A 15,260-nucleotide genomic window follows, 5' to 3' on the forward strand; every position below is an offset into this window, starting at 1 on the left:
CCCCCAAATGGCTGCTACGGCTGGAGCTGTGTTGATCTGAAGCCAGGAGCCAGGTGCTTCCTCCCAGTCTCCCATGCGGGTGCAGGAGCCCAAGCACTTGGGCCATCCTCCACTGCCCTCCCGGGCCATAGCAGAGAGCTGGACTGGAAGAGGAGCAACCGCCCTCTTGGGCACCCATATGGGATGCCAGTGCCCATATGGGATGCTGGTGCCCATATGGGATGCCGGCGCCGCTGGTGGATGATTAGTCAAGTGAGCTATGGCGCTGGCCCCCTGATAGCTTCTAACTAGCAAATCAGCCAGCTCTCTGACCATTCTGTGCCTTCCTAACAAACACACAAATAGTTTCCTTCCTTAAGTCACTTTCTCCATAGTGGGGAGTTTCTGGATGAAGTCATTAACTGCTGGTGACTCCAGGCCACTTGTTGCTCCTTAATAAACAGAGGGTACAGCTGCAAAGATGAAGTATAGATGCAGATGTGAGATGTTCTGACACTCACATAGCCCATTTCATGGGAGACATTCCAAAGGGGAAAGGAAGAGAAAGGGAAAAGATACAACCAAACTATCACACCAATGCAACAGATCACAGCACGAGGCCTCTTCCTTGAAATAAACCTTCTTCTTGGTTTCCTAATACTTCTCTTCTCACATCCCAGAAAACTCCCCTGAATTTCCCTCTTACGTAAATGTAAACCTTCCAGAAGACTCTCCAGTTGGCAGCAGTCTCATTCACACTCACATCTTAAATTACATCATGTTATAGTTTTCTAGAGGACAGCCTCATCCTCATCCTCTCTTGCATTTGCTTTTCTTTCTGCAACTAAACTCAGTGGCACTGTCACTTTCCCTGGCTTGAATTGTTGGTGCCATCTTCCTTCTCCCACCCCATTACTGTAACTCCCCACAGCACACAAATTTAATTGACTATGGCCTCTGTGCACAAAAAGACATCTATTTTCCATTTTTGGGCCCTAGACCATTGTTATAGTTCAGAGAATGCAGACCATCTCCCATACACTATCCACCATCTCCCACGCAGGCAAAGGACTCCCTCCAATGTGCTTGCTGCTTTTTTTTTTTTTCTTCTTCTTTTCTTGACAGAGTTAGACAGTGAGAGAGAGAGACAGGTCTTCCTTCTGTCGGATCATCCCCCAAATGGCTGCTACGGCTGGCGCAATGCACTGATTCGAAGCCAGCAGGTGCTTCCTCCTGGTCTCCCATGCGGGTGCAGGGCCCAAGCACTTGGGCCATCTTCCACTGCCTTCCTGGGCCACAGCAGAGAGCTGGCCTGGAAGAGGAGCAACCGGGACAGAATCGGGTGCCCCAACTGGGACTAGAACCTGGTGTGCGCCGGTGCCACAGGCGGAGGATTAGCCAAGTGAGCCGTGGTGCTGGGCAATGTGCTCGCTGCTTTCAATCGCCATCATTTCCCAGCTTTCCAGGTGATCCCCCTCTTTTTCCTAAACTTCCTGACTCTCCTCTTGCTTGAAAACTTGCACCAGCTCTCAAGAGATCCCTATGGGGTCAGGTAGAAACTTTTTCATCAAAGCTTTCCATGATCTGTAATTAATAAATTTGTCACTTTCCACATAACCTCTCTAGTCATACTAAATCATCTCCCTTGGTATCCCTCACCCTCAAAGTACAATTTCCTGTATCCCAGATCTTGGTTTGTAGCTTTCTGCTGTTTGAAATGTTCACCACTGCCTTCAGAGATCCTGCTGAATCTGTAAGTAAGAATTCACTGTACACTCCTCCACAAACTCAGAATCCTTCACTGTACTCTTACTACGAAAATTGCATTTTTGGCCTTTATTTTGGGCATCCATATATCCAGGACTATCTGTGTTTTCCAAAAGTTTCTAATTTTACTAAGGAAAGCCTATTCACATTTCTAATTCCCATGGAGTTAATGGTCAATGTTTAAGTGCTGTAGGTGCTCTATAAATAATGGATTATTTTTTTAAAAAAAGATTTATTTATTTATTTGCAAGTCAGAGTTACACAGAGAGAGGAGAGGCAGAGAGAGAGACAGAGAGAAAGGTCTTCCATCCGATGGTTCATTCCCCAATTGGCCACAACGGCTGGAGCTGCGCCAATCCGAAGCCAGGAGCCAGGTGCTTCTTCCGGGTCTCCCACGTGGGTGCAGGAGCCCAAGGACTTGGGCCATCTTCTACTGCTTTCCGAGGCCATAGTAGAGAGCTGGATCAGAAGTGGAACAGCTGGGACTCAAACTGGAGCCCATATGTGCTTCAGGCCAGGGCGTTAACCCGCTGTGCTATAGCGCCAGCCATAGATTAATTTTAAAAAGTCAAATAGCCCCATGAACGGTCTGAACACAGGAATAAGGATAAAATGTTAGAAAATATTTTTCTGAATAATAAGTGACAAGAGAAAGTTTCAAGATTTGAAAGACAAAAGGAATGAAAGGAAAACATGATGAGGGGGGAAAAACATGCACAGGTAGATGTGTTATTTTTCACACTTTTTTAAAACACAAATGTGTTGGACCATTTAATAAGGAAGTGTTTACAGCTGAGGAAAAATGCTGCATTTGTTTTAATGAACTGGATCATAAGACACTTTGAGATTAGCACATGAATGTATTTTATGGCATAAGTATGTATCACGGTAGATTTTTCCAGGAGAGATGGAACATGTCTTCCTAGTGTTGATCCTAATGCCTGTGAAATGTAAGATAGCTTAATATTGGTTGGATGAAAAAATGCTTACTCACCCACTTAGCTCTCTCCAGCTGCCCTCCACCTCTCACTTCCCTTTCATAGCCAAATTACTAATTACTGGTGATTAGCTTTCTCTTCTTACCTCCCATTTGCAGCCCAAACCACTTCAATGTAATCAGTTTACACTCTAGTCACTATGCTCAGACAGTGACTTCCACACTGCCTTTCCTCTGGGTGGGTTCAAAGTTCTGTGTTGACCCAGGAGCAGCATGGAAAACTGAGGGTGCAACTCATCTCACAAAAGTCACTGAGCAGGTGCTCTGGGAAGTCTCACCTTGCAGGCACCCTCCTCCACACAGCAACACCAGCCAATGGAGGCAGCAAGTCAACACCGCTTGTTGGACATTTAGTTTATTTACCCTGACCATTAGAGCAACACTGATTGGAGGAACAGGTGGGGCTGTGCTCATAAAACTCTCTGTGCTCATAAAACTCCCTGGTTCAAATTTTCTCTCCAATTCAGACCCAAGAACCTCAGATAGTTCTATGCCCAAACTCTCTCCTTGTTCCTCCCCTGCTAGCAGTCACATACATGTCAAAATGAAGTTCCTATCACATCTGCTTCGCAAGTATCTTTATAATATATATGCAAGGGGCCAGTGCTGTGGCTCACTTGGTTAATCCTCAGCCTGTGGCACCAGCATCCCATATGGGCACCGGGTTCTAGTCCCAGTTACTCCTCTTCCAGTCCAGCTCTCTGCTGTGGCCCAGGAGGGCAGTGGAGGATGGCCCAAGTGCCTGGGCCCCTGCACCCACATGGGAGACCAGGAGGAAGCACCTGGCTCCTGGCTTCAGATCAGCACAGTGCTGGCCATAGTGGCCATTTGGGGGGTGAACCAACGGAAGGAAGACCTTTCTCTCTGTCTCTCTCACTGTCTACAACTCTACCTGTCAAATAAAAAAAATAATATATATGCAAATACAAACATGCAAAAATATCAAACAAGCAGGACCACAGACAGAATCAGGTATAATCACATTTCCCATCCATATCATGTAGCAATTTCTTTTTATCTCAAAAACAATTCTCTCCTGATCAATACTCTCCATACTTTCTCAATAAAACAAACATTTCTCAGTCTTCATTCAACCTCAAACTTTCTGAAACTCTTATTATTCTCTTGCCCTCTGTGATTCAGTAATCACCTGGATTCTCCTCGATTTCTTTTGCTATTCCTCCTCTCATACTTCATGGAGTCATCCCTCACTACCATGCCATTATGGGTTTGGTCTCAGTGTTCTCTTCCACCACTCACTTTATAAATTTCTCTCTAAGGAATCATATCCATCCATCTCCAGATTCATGAATGTGAAGAAGAGTCACAAGTTTATATCCAAATCCCCGACCTCATTGACATGCTCCAACCCATAATCCAAAGTCTGCTTCCTTCTTGATGCCTCAAGAAGATCCAATATCAACACGCACAACACCAAACTTAGCATCTGTCTTTGCAAACATGTTTACTCTTGCAGTGTTCCCTGACCCTTCCTCATGGGCTATATATAATATCTCAAAATATGGCCTATCATTTACTTTTTTTTTTAATCATCCTTCTTCCCCTAGGCTCACTGAAAACTATCTACTGGAAATGCTCAATGTGTGTTCATAGATTTTGCTTCTTGCCAATCCATTCTTGACATTGTGAACAGATTTTTTTTTTTTTAAATTGATGCAATTATCAGTTTGACTTTTGGCTAAGATCAAGTGAAACCAATGCAATTAGCTACAACCTCCACCACCCCCCACCACTAAGAAAAATCAAGACAAAAACTCCAACTTTTTCCACTGGTTTTAGGGTGAAAGTATATTCCTTGATATGACTGGAAAACCATTCATGTTATTCCCTGTTTACATCACTGGACTGAAGTAGGTCACCCCTGCTCTCTCTACTCCAGACACTTTGGCCTCCCCTCAGTCTCTCCCACTGTCCATGCTTTCCTCTGCTAAAGAGCTTTCCTGTACAGCATGCCTTCTGCATGCACTCCCAGTCTAGCTAACTCCTGTGCATCATTTAATCTCATTTTCAAGAACCTTGTATCTCTCCTTTGCAGCACTTAGAACAGTTTTCAATTTCGTATTTATTTGTGTCATTCTTTCCGTATCTGTTTTCTCCACTAGTAGGCCAGATGACAGCAGGGAATATCTGATACAATTTGTTGCATCCTAGCATTGTTTGACATAGAGCAGGTAATCAATAAACATGACTCAACTGAAAGTATGAGTGTATGAAATGAGTATGCAAATAAACATAGATATAAATTCCGTGAGAAAAATCCACCATAGCCTAGCATTTTTAAAAATACTAAAGATACACACAGTGTGGATAATCAGTCACAAGAGCAACGAAAACTTTGGATGGATTTGTGAAATTAATGTAGGAGGACTTCTTATTCATATCCAGTAGAGGGTGGAGGGAGATGATAAGAATTCTTTAAATGAAAAATATAATCTTGGGAAAAGTTACAGCTTTTATCATATAAGAGATGTGTTAAAATATGAAGGCTGTGTTTTCAAATCCTAGTCTTACCATTTTTGCTACTTCATATATTGGGCTAGAGTCAGGGCAAGGTGAGGAAGGGAGAAAAGATTTCAAAAATGTTTTAAGTCTCTAGATTGTGGATATTCTGTTGGGGATGCTTTTTTTATATGCTAGCTTCTAAAATCCCTATCATTAAATGCAATATAATTGTCTCTGCTTCCATATGGTGACAGAATTCTAGCATCTGTATCAAGATCTCAATAAATAGGCAAAACTAAAATGTTGCATAAGATGTTTTCCCTCAGTTACATTCCAAATACAATCCCTTGCTCCCATCATGAAATAAATTTTGTAAATTAGAATACTATCAATTTTTTTTTGCAATTATGAAAGTAACAACATTCCACATTCCTCTCATTTCTATTCGGCACAAAGGGGAGAAACATGCTCCTTTTAAGAATGACAAATAAAGCTGTCAATGTGATCTATTTATAGCCCCTCTGAGAATGCCACAAATCCACAGAATGTTCTCAGAACCGAGTTATTGTATTTGCTGTCTCAGAGGGAAGGTATAGAAGTCCCAGGTGGACTCTTATCCAAGGAAACTAAGGTTAGGAGGAACCACTTGTGTCAGTCAATGTCTAAGGTCCATGCTCCCTTAAGGGGAGATGTTTCACTGAACAGTACGTAAGGACAGAAAAAGTGATGGGTGTGGACTAGAGGTGTCACTGCCTAGGGAGGTAAAAACAGTGGCTGTAAAAAAATATGGAAGCCCCTTACCTTCATCACCACCCTCCCCAACCCAGGTCCCACCTTACTGGCTTATTGAGACCTCCTTCCAAAAGTTTAGAGCCAAAAAAAATTACAGGAAGCCATAACATCTTAATTATCCACATCCAAAGTGCTAGTCCGTTTTGAGGATTATTTTTTATGGATTATTTCAATCTTATGTACAGGGGCATATGCCAAAAGGAAACATTCTCTATTCCTTATTACTCCACTCAAGATTCCTTTTTTTGAGAAGCAGTTTTCTATTAAAATACATATACATATATTCATGTGTAAGTCTCTATAAAATATGACCCTCTGCAAGGCATTACTGGCTTTTTTTTTCCTCTTCTGCATTGGCTGCTAAAAAACTGAGAATAAAATTTGTTACTATCTTCTAGCAAGACTGTTGAATTTCATGGCATAAATTTTCAGTATGAATCTCTCTCCTGGCCCTATCTTATGTTCTTAGCCTTATTTTTTCCTTGGAATCATTTTTTCTTACCTATTTGGAATATATTTTATATTGCTGTACAGTATGTATTTTTATTAGCCTTTCTCGGTAAGTGTTAAATCCCTTCCAGCATATAAATAAAATATATAATATTTATGGGTAATCTTTTTTCTCCTATGGAGAGTGCACAAAATTTTAAGGTATCATGTAATTTATTACCATAAATGTATGAACATTAACGTACTATTACTGCTAGTAATTATTTTTTGTGATATTTCACTAAATAATATAATTAGATTTTCTTAATATTTATTTATAATACAGTTATAGAGCTGAGATTCTTAGCCTGAGATCCACAGACTCTCAAAAAACATATGCCCAAAACTATGCATGGAAATTTTTTTAAAGGAAGCATTTCAAAAATTTAACTCAATTCTGAAAGGTGAATGTGAACCAAAAAAATTTCAACACTACTTCTTTGCAGTAAATAACTCTAAAAGACATAACTTGGTCTTTACATATTTGACAAACTGAAAGAATATTTTTTAGAATAGCTGCTAAAAACCTGGCCCTGCAGTCAGTGCTAGAAAAACAACAGTAAACATGCAGGCTTGACCGCGGAGACCTCAGGGCACTTTTAGCCTGGTAAGAGTGAGGATGGGCAATAACATCCAGGTGAGATACTCAGACAAGCTATGAATAAAACCTAGTAATGTAATAGAAAGTGAGTCAGATTAGATGGTCAGAGAAGTCTCTCTGAGGAGGTGACACAGAAGGCAAGATCTCAGGGAAGAACATTCCAAGCAGAAAGATCAGCTAATATAAGGGCTGGAAGGGAGACACAGGCAGGTTCCAATCCAACGTCCTCTAGAAAATATGAATGGTAGGGACCTACGTTATGGCATAGTGGATAGTCTCTGCTTGTGACACCAGCATCCTATATCAGAGTGCTGATTTGTGTCCTGGTCGCTCTGCTTCTGATACAGCTTCCTGCTGATGTGCCTGGGAAGACAGCAGATGATGACCCAAGTACTTGGGCCCATGCCACCCATGTGTGAAACTCCAATGGAGTTCCTGGCTCCTGGCTTCACCCTGGCAAAGGCCCCTCTGTCGTAGGCATTTCAGGAATGAACCAATGGAGAGAGAAAATCCCTCTGTCTCTCTAAGGCATTTTGGGAATAAACCAATGGATAGAAGATCTCTCTCTCTCTCTTTGCTTTTCAAATAAATAAATATGAAACAAAATTATGGATGATAGATTTCCCAATGCATCTGGTCAGTACTTTAGTCCTTAAATATCTGTATCATCTTTACCCTTTCTTATGTTTTTTTTTTTTTCTAAGTTAGATTTCATAATGTAAGTGAAAGAAGTCCTCATGGGAAGAAGATGCAATGCATTTTATTATATGTTAAACTCATTCAATAAACATTTGAGCCTATCATCTTTAAGGCATGATGGGATATGTCCTTGTGGTGTCTAATAGAGACAAAATAAACAATCACTGTCATCCATGTAATTATGATGTCCCTTAAACCAGCTCTGCATTGTTCTCTAGTACAGGGTTACAAAGTAAGTAAATTCTAGGGCCCAGACACTTTAACGCACAGTTTGAAACTCAAAGCTCTTTAGAAAGGCATCAATCACCATAAAGTTGAAGATGGACAACTAGGAGAAAAGAACACATAATGGAAATTGGGGCTAAAAATTCTTGGCAAAAGGAACACTGTACTCTATGGCTGGGAAAATGCTCTACACAACCCTAGTTGCTGAAATAGTTAGATTAAGATGTGACTGAAGATCATAAGTAGTTCTCACATTATTAGCACTAAATGCATTAGGAGTATATTAAACAAATAATTTACAGACAAGATGCCTATGGCATTGAGGTCATGGAATTTTGCGCTGTACTTCCCAGGCAATTCACTGAAGGCACCAAGCAATTGTGGGCTAATTAATTAAAATATCAGTCAAAGTACAATAAATAAGATGGCAAATCTGCTAACATGAGCAACACATACAATTTTTAAGAAGTTTGCTATTACTCTGGATCAGCATAAACCATCTGAATTATCTGTATCATTCCCTCTTAGGTGAAAGAATGGAGGCCTGAATGTACTCACATTAAAATTTTCAATTCAAAGAACAAATATTAATTTGTATCTCGTTTCTGCCCTTGCTGTATCTTTTTCCTGTTTTTTTTTTATCATAAAATTTCAGATTGAAATTTTAAAACTATACCCAAATCTATAAATCATGTAATCATTCCCCCAACCTTTTTTCACTTTCCCAAAAGCATTCATAAAAACTGTGGGAGACTCCTCTGCCTTCACTAATGGCAGGGGCAGTAATAGCATATCATGGTACTTAGGTACCATTAACTGAGTATGTATGCATTATTATGCATTGTGGTAAACACTATACAACTTTATTTTTAATCTTCCCAATAGTCCAATTATTGTCTTCTATTATTATTCCCAGGAGATGGGGGTCCACAGAGGTTGCTCACACTTCAAACACCTCCCAGCTTATAAATGGCCTATTGACTCTGAAGCTCTGGCTTCCTATTGTACTAGTTCTTTCTACCACCCAACACTTCAGTAAAGACCCTCTATTTCCCAACACAGATAGGATGTATACTATCTATATCCTTTAGAATGTAAGGCTGTCCACTATCCAGACTTTTTTTTTTTTTAACCTTCCTAACCTAATTGCCCAGTATTCTACACTAACTACTACCCTCAGGGCCTAAGGGACTCTGCTTCCTCTCAAATCTTCAGATATCTTCCCACCCATAATCCAGCTACATTCTACTTCTTCTTCTTCTTCTTTTTTTTTTTTTTTTTTTTTTTACAGACAGAGTTAGACAGTGAGAGAGAGAGAGAGAGAGTTACAGACAGTGTGAGAGAGAGACAGAGAGAAAAGTCTTCCTTCTGTTGGTTCACTCCCCTAATGGCTGCTAAGGCCAGTGCTGCGCCAACCCGAAGCCAGGAGCCAGGTGCTTCCTCCCAGTCTCCTATGCGGGTGCGGGGCCCAAGCACTTGGGCCATCTTCCGCTGCCCTCCTGGTCCACAGCAGAGAGCTGGACTGGAAGAGCAGCAATCGGGACTTGTACCTGGCACCCCAAGTGGAACCAGAACGTGGTGTGCTGGCGCCGCAGGCGGAGGATTAGCCAAGTGAGCCATGGCGCCGGCCCCATTCTACTGCTCTTATCACTGCAAATGCCACTTTACCAAGTCATCCTCTAGACATCTCCAGCCCAGAGTCACCTGAGGAGTCTGCCACTGCTGCCTACCACTGCAGGTTACTGGTGTCCCCAACAGCTTCAGCAGCCTGATGCCCACAAAACAGTATGAAGGTTCCTATGACATATGCCATTGATATTTTTCTCAGGGGCTCATACAGAGCTTCCATCAGTTTCTCAAAGTTTAACAACTACTCTTCAATTTCTTCAATTTCTGGATACTCATGTCATAAAGCGCTAATATTCCCTGAGTAGTGTTGCCAGATTTAGCAAATAAAAATATTACACTGGGAAGGGAGGGGCACAGGTGTTGGCACAGTGGTTGACACTGCTAGGGATGCTCGCATCCCATTTGGAGTACCTGGATTTGAGTCCCAACTCTGCTTCCAATTCTGGCTTCCTGTTAATGTGCACCCTCGAAGGCAGGGTGAGGGCTCAAGTAGCTGGGTCCTTGCCACCCACATGGGAGATCCAGATTGAGTTCCTGACTCCTGGCTTCAGCCAGATTGATCTCCAGCTGTTGTAGGCATCTGGGGAGTGAATCAGAAGACAGGGGATCTTTGTTTCTCTGCATTTCAAATAATAAACAAATAAATCAGTAAAAAATTGAAACAAACATTATATGAGACTTATTCATACTAAAGCATGACTTGCGTATTTGAAATTCTAATTTAACTGAGCATCCTGTAATTGATCAGCAAATTTGTCACTTATTATTTTATGAACATTAATCTTCTCTTTCAGCCATACAGAATGTAAGTATTTAGAGTGCAAGGGTTCCTCAAAGAACTTAATACTCAACTCTTATTCCTAATTACCAATTTATTTTTGTGACACAACAGAAACATTTTGGAACATTCTCGATTTAGAGTTAGTAATAAACCTAGGAGCTGTATTATTGAGAGAGTTGTTATAAAAGGTGCAAGCCTAGCCTTTCCCTCTCTCTCTTGCATTCTGATAAGCATTTGTGATCATTTGTTACCCCTGCACTTGTGCCATTGTCATCTGCAGTGATGTTACACAGACTAAATCCCTCACACCACAAGTAAGCTGATCCAAGTGCCATGCCCTTGAGCCTTCAAAAGTGTGAACCAAATAAACCTCTTCTCTTCATAAGTTAACCCAGCTCAGAGATATTGTTATTGTAATAAAAAGCTGACCAATACACACACCATTTCTAGGAAACCAACTTTGATTACCACTGCTACCTGCTAGATTCAAACACATTGAATTTCTCTCAACTACCTGTTTATAAAAAGTCCTTTTTAGGAGCAACCTGGAAAAAAATACCAAATTATTATTGGACCTCAAATTGAGAGCTTCAGATCATTTGATTGAGAAATTGCTAAAAATGCGATTGGGCGCAATCTTAAGCCTATTAATTCAGAACTGCACGGAATGGCTCCAGGCAATCTGAGTTTTTAAAAAGCTTTCCAGATGATTTTTATCCCTCTAAAGTTTAAGAACTACTTGTTAATTGGATGTAATACTCTAGTAAAGCTATCTCCTTATGTTAGAGAAAAAAAGCTATCATTTTATGTCCTTAAAGATAAGCCACCAAAACTTCAGAGTTCAACATATCAATCACCTTTTAAATGTATATCGAATCTATTACGTTAGTGTTAAACGCTCAGCACTGTAAATTTTCCATTTGAAGCTTCCAAGCATTTAAAGAGAATTGATAAACTAATGATAACCATTAAAAGGCTGCTTGATGGATCATTAAAATAGTAAATGACTGCACTGAAGTTTATACAGGCCAGAAAATTTTTAAAAAATAGTCTATCCATGTAGGATATTCTAATGTGCTATCTAGGATTGGTTTGGGCAACCCAAGGCTGTTTGGGGGTTCTGAAAGAAAGTTGACTGGGTGGACTCAAAAGGGTTTTGACCTCTTGGTGAACAGAAGTCAGAAGGCTTAGGTTCTATGCTTTTTGGACTCTTGTTTTTTGGAACTTCAATTTCTATCAATCAACCAATGACTGATCTCTAAAGTATCTTTTGGAACCAGGCTTCTATTATCAATTTCAGGTTCTGTTTTCTCTGCTATCAAATACGGGAGTTGAACAATGTGCAGTCAGTCCATTTGTCCTGTGGGCCTGAGGCTGCCCTGTTGTCTCTATTATTGCACTCAGATCTTCATTCATAATTCAGGCTCATTCTTTCTAATGGTGTAAGTCAACGATGCTTCATTTAGGTTATCCCAATGAAAGGACAATATATTAGTCATTCACACATGTCCCTTATGAGAGACCATTCATTCAAAATATACTGAATGACCAACAACTTATGTGTCATTCATCACTACTACTGGCTTTGGGACTACAACAGTGAAAGAGAGAGGAAGAGAGGATAAAAACAACAACTATGAGTAATGGAGATAAAAACAAAATAACTTCAGTTTGTTATCAGTGCTGTGAGAGTTCCCTAAGGGCTGAGATAGAGAATAAGCACAGGATATTCAAGGAAAGCCTCCTGGAGGAAGTAAGACTCACTCAGACCAGAAGGAAGGAGATAAACAGCTGGTAGGGTGGAGCACGCAGAAAGGGGCAGGGCAGGGGAAAGCAGATTCTGGAATCCTGTGGGAGGAACAGCTTATGTGCTTGGCAAACGGAATCCTGGAACAGTTCCTTCCATCTCTGAGAGATAATTTAATCTAAAACTAGAGGAAGGAAACCAGAGGCCCGGTGTCAAATGGGCAGTGATTTAAACGGGCAAATCTTCCAGACTTCAGTCCAGAATCTGAACTCTTCTTAGTTAGAGATTACCATTCAGCAGGACACGCCAGACTGCATTGGTTCCAGTCCTTGCTCTTTTACTCATAAACTGCTTGTACTTGTTTCCTTTTGTTTGAAATACAGACAACATCTACCGCATCAGGCTGCTACAGGGATTTAATGAGATAATATGACACAGGGCCCAGGGCATCATAGCTGCCTAATAAATGCAAGCTCTTACTTTTTATCTAGTGCATTTTCACTCATGCCATGCTGTTGAAAAATCAAGAGAAAATAGGGCAGAAGTTATGCAGCCTGCGTGAAGAAGGCACGCAGAGGGGACATTCTGGAATACCAGGCTGCAGCCTATTTAGCTGCTGTCCATCTGAGAGAACTTAGAAGAGGAGACGAGAAGACATAGTGACTGGAACGGCAAGATGTCCAGGAAAAAGTCACAACTTCTTGGTTTTGTTCAGTTTAATCTGCTAGTGGCAAATCCACAGTTGTCTTACTAAAACAGCAAAGACCACCCATATCAATGTCTATACTTAAAAATTAGCATAGAAGAGACAAGTTTTGCTCTAGGATGCTAATAACAAAAAGAATGACACATCTTATTAATAACACACCAAGAAGGGCCGGCACAGTGGCATTGCCAGCAAAGCTGAAGCCTACAACACCGACATCCCATATATGGATACTGGTTCGTGTCCCAGCTGCTCCACTTCTGATCCAGCTCCCTGCTAATGGCTTGGGAAAAGCAGCGCAAGATGGGTCTCTGCTGCTCATGTAGGAGACCCAAATGATGCTCCTGGCTCCTGGCTTTGGCCTGGGCAAGCCCAGGCCACTGTGGCCATCTAGGGAGTGAACCAGCAGATAGAAGCGCTGTCTGTAACTGTAGCTTTCAAATAAAATAAAATAAACCTTAAAAAACACAGTAAGAAAAAAAAATTTAACATGTCATTCAATCAACTGGGGACAAACCAATTATCTGTAGGCTATTACAACAATAGCGATTTGTAAGGTTTGAAGATCAAGCCATGATACTGGAAGAAAGAATAATATACCTAAGTAACAGTGAAGATTTTCTTCACTATCTATGAACAAAATCACAGAATGGACTTCAGCCTTAAAATACCAAGAGGCATATTTCATAGGTTAAAGTGGACAGCTATTGTGGACAGCTGTCCTCCAAAGCCTGCGTGCTGTCCCCAAAGATTTAACAGAATGTTAGGGAATGTGTATCGTTCAGGCACACTTGAAACAGCACTGAATATTTCTCAGCGTTTGAAGTTCACTGGGTCCCTTTTCCCCCAACCATAAGGTAAATGCCATTCCATATACAGCTTTTTGAAATGTTGCTTACTTTATGATTCTCTGCCGATGCTGCCTTATGGGAGAAATTTTATTTCAAAGTTTCATAGAATGTGAATTGAACTCATTATTTTACTCCAAACTCATTGTTTAATTGACAGGAAACATGCATCTAAATCATTGTGTATGCATGGCAGAAGAAGCTACATAAATTTAACAATGGGTGGATTATTACTATTTAGCATATTTATGGAATTTTAGATTCAGGAAACATTTTACAAATCTTTTATTAGTTAATCCTTACACTTTGGAGTGAGTCTGACAGGTGGTAAACAATGCTTTGGGCTTAAATTGCCAATATGTGAAAACTTTAATGGGAGAAAAAAAACCTACAGCATTTCTCTTCCCTCCCACATGTGCCAAGGGCACATTTCTGATACCTTTTCCTTCTCATCAGAGACCAAGGAAACGGGCCCAGGAAGCAGAACCACATATCCAAAATTCCAGTAACAAAAGCAGAATGTACTGGGTGGTGCTCTGTCCTAGGTCAGGTGGCCAACACCAGGAGAGAGATTGCTACCGAACTGAACTTACAAAAAGATACCGTCCAGTGCTCCGGCACAGGAAAAAGGCACAAAAGCAAACCATTTTCCTAAAACTACACAGTAAATTTAAATTCCAATTCTGACACACCTACTGGACTCACTACTGAATGAAAACGCCATCAATTTATTCTCTGAGCACGCACACAGGTATACTGGAGAACAAACCCAAATTAAGAGTTTATTTTGATTATTATTGTTTTAATTCCCAAGTTGTAAAAAAAAAAAAAACAAAAAACACTAAGCTCCCTGGACTATCACCGCAAACTTTGAGAGTCCTCCAACCTACCCTTCCCGAAGCCACCAAAAAGTGTTGGAAAGCAGGGTGCAGAAAGCCTCCAGGAACCAAAGTCTCATCCATTCTTGACCCCAACCTTTTCACAGCCCCGGGGCTTTCAGAGGCAACAAACCCAGAGAAACCAATCCCGCCCCACCTGAGGGCCGGACGTGAGGAGTCGCACATGCTGCGCCTACTCGCAGGCGACCCCAGCGTGGCCGCGTCCCAGGCAGAGCCTTATCCCTGCTGACGGACGGTGACTTTATCCCCCGTAATCCCCCGGGCCACCCGCCCCTGCCCGGGGCGTGCGTGAGCGTGCGTGGCGGGGACGCTGAGGTGGGAGGGCGCCCAGCGGCCCCAAGCGTGCGGGACGCGAGCCCCCTCTGCGGCGCCGCCGGCGGGCGGGCAGCGGAAGGTCACCAGGTGTCCCCCACCCTGTCGGAGCGTCAAAGGGACGCCCTCCCTCAGGGCCACGGGGTCTGTGGCTACGCGCAGGGTGGCCAGAGAGACCCCCTCCGCCACCCCTGAGGCCCACCCAGCCCTCGGGACGCCGACCCCGCCCCGCCCCGCGCTACCTGGGGACGCTGGAGGCACCGGGCGGCGGCTCCGTGCGCGGGCCGGGCGGCTGAGGCTGGGCGCGGGCTTGGCAGAGCCGCGGG

At 42.1% G+C, this 15,260-nt stretch overlaps 1 protein-coding gene across 5 annotated transcripts in view; it reads right to left on the reverse strand.

Moving 5' to 3' along the window:
* The window catches only part of RHOBTB1 (Rho related BTB domain containing 1), a 136,097-nt gene that overhangs the window by 120,535 nt on the left and 302 nt on the right, over positions 1-15,260 (reverse strand). For 2 of the 5 annotated variants that reach the window (XM_062214654.1, XM_062214653.1), the window contains exons 1-2: positions 15,177-15,231; positions 10,053-10,221 (exon numbers count right to left, since the gene is read on the reverse strand). The exons of 1 other annotated variant lie outside the window; for it this stretch is intronic. The gene's annotated coding sequence lies outside the window, so the exon portion shown is untranslated. Of the gene's footprint in view, positions 1-10,052; positions 10,222-15,176; positions 15,250-15,260 lie in introns of those variants that run through there. 2 more of the 5 variants (XM_062214655.1, XM_062214656.1) reach the window with 2 other exon arrangements.

This window comes from Lepus europaeus, chromosome 17 (genome assembly GCF_033115175.1).
Source record: "Lepus europaeus isolate LE1 chromosome 17, mLepTim1.pri, whole genome shotgun sequence".
NCBI classification, from domain to species: domain Eukaryota; kingdom Metazoa; phylum Chordata; class Mammalia; order Lagomorpha; family Leporidae; genus Lepus; species Lepus europaeus.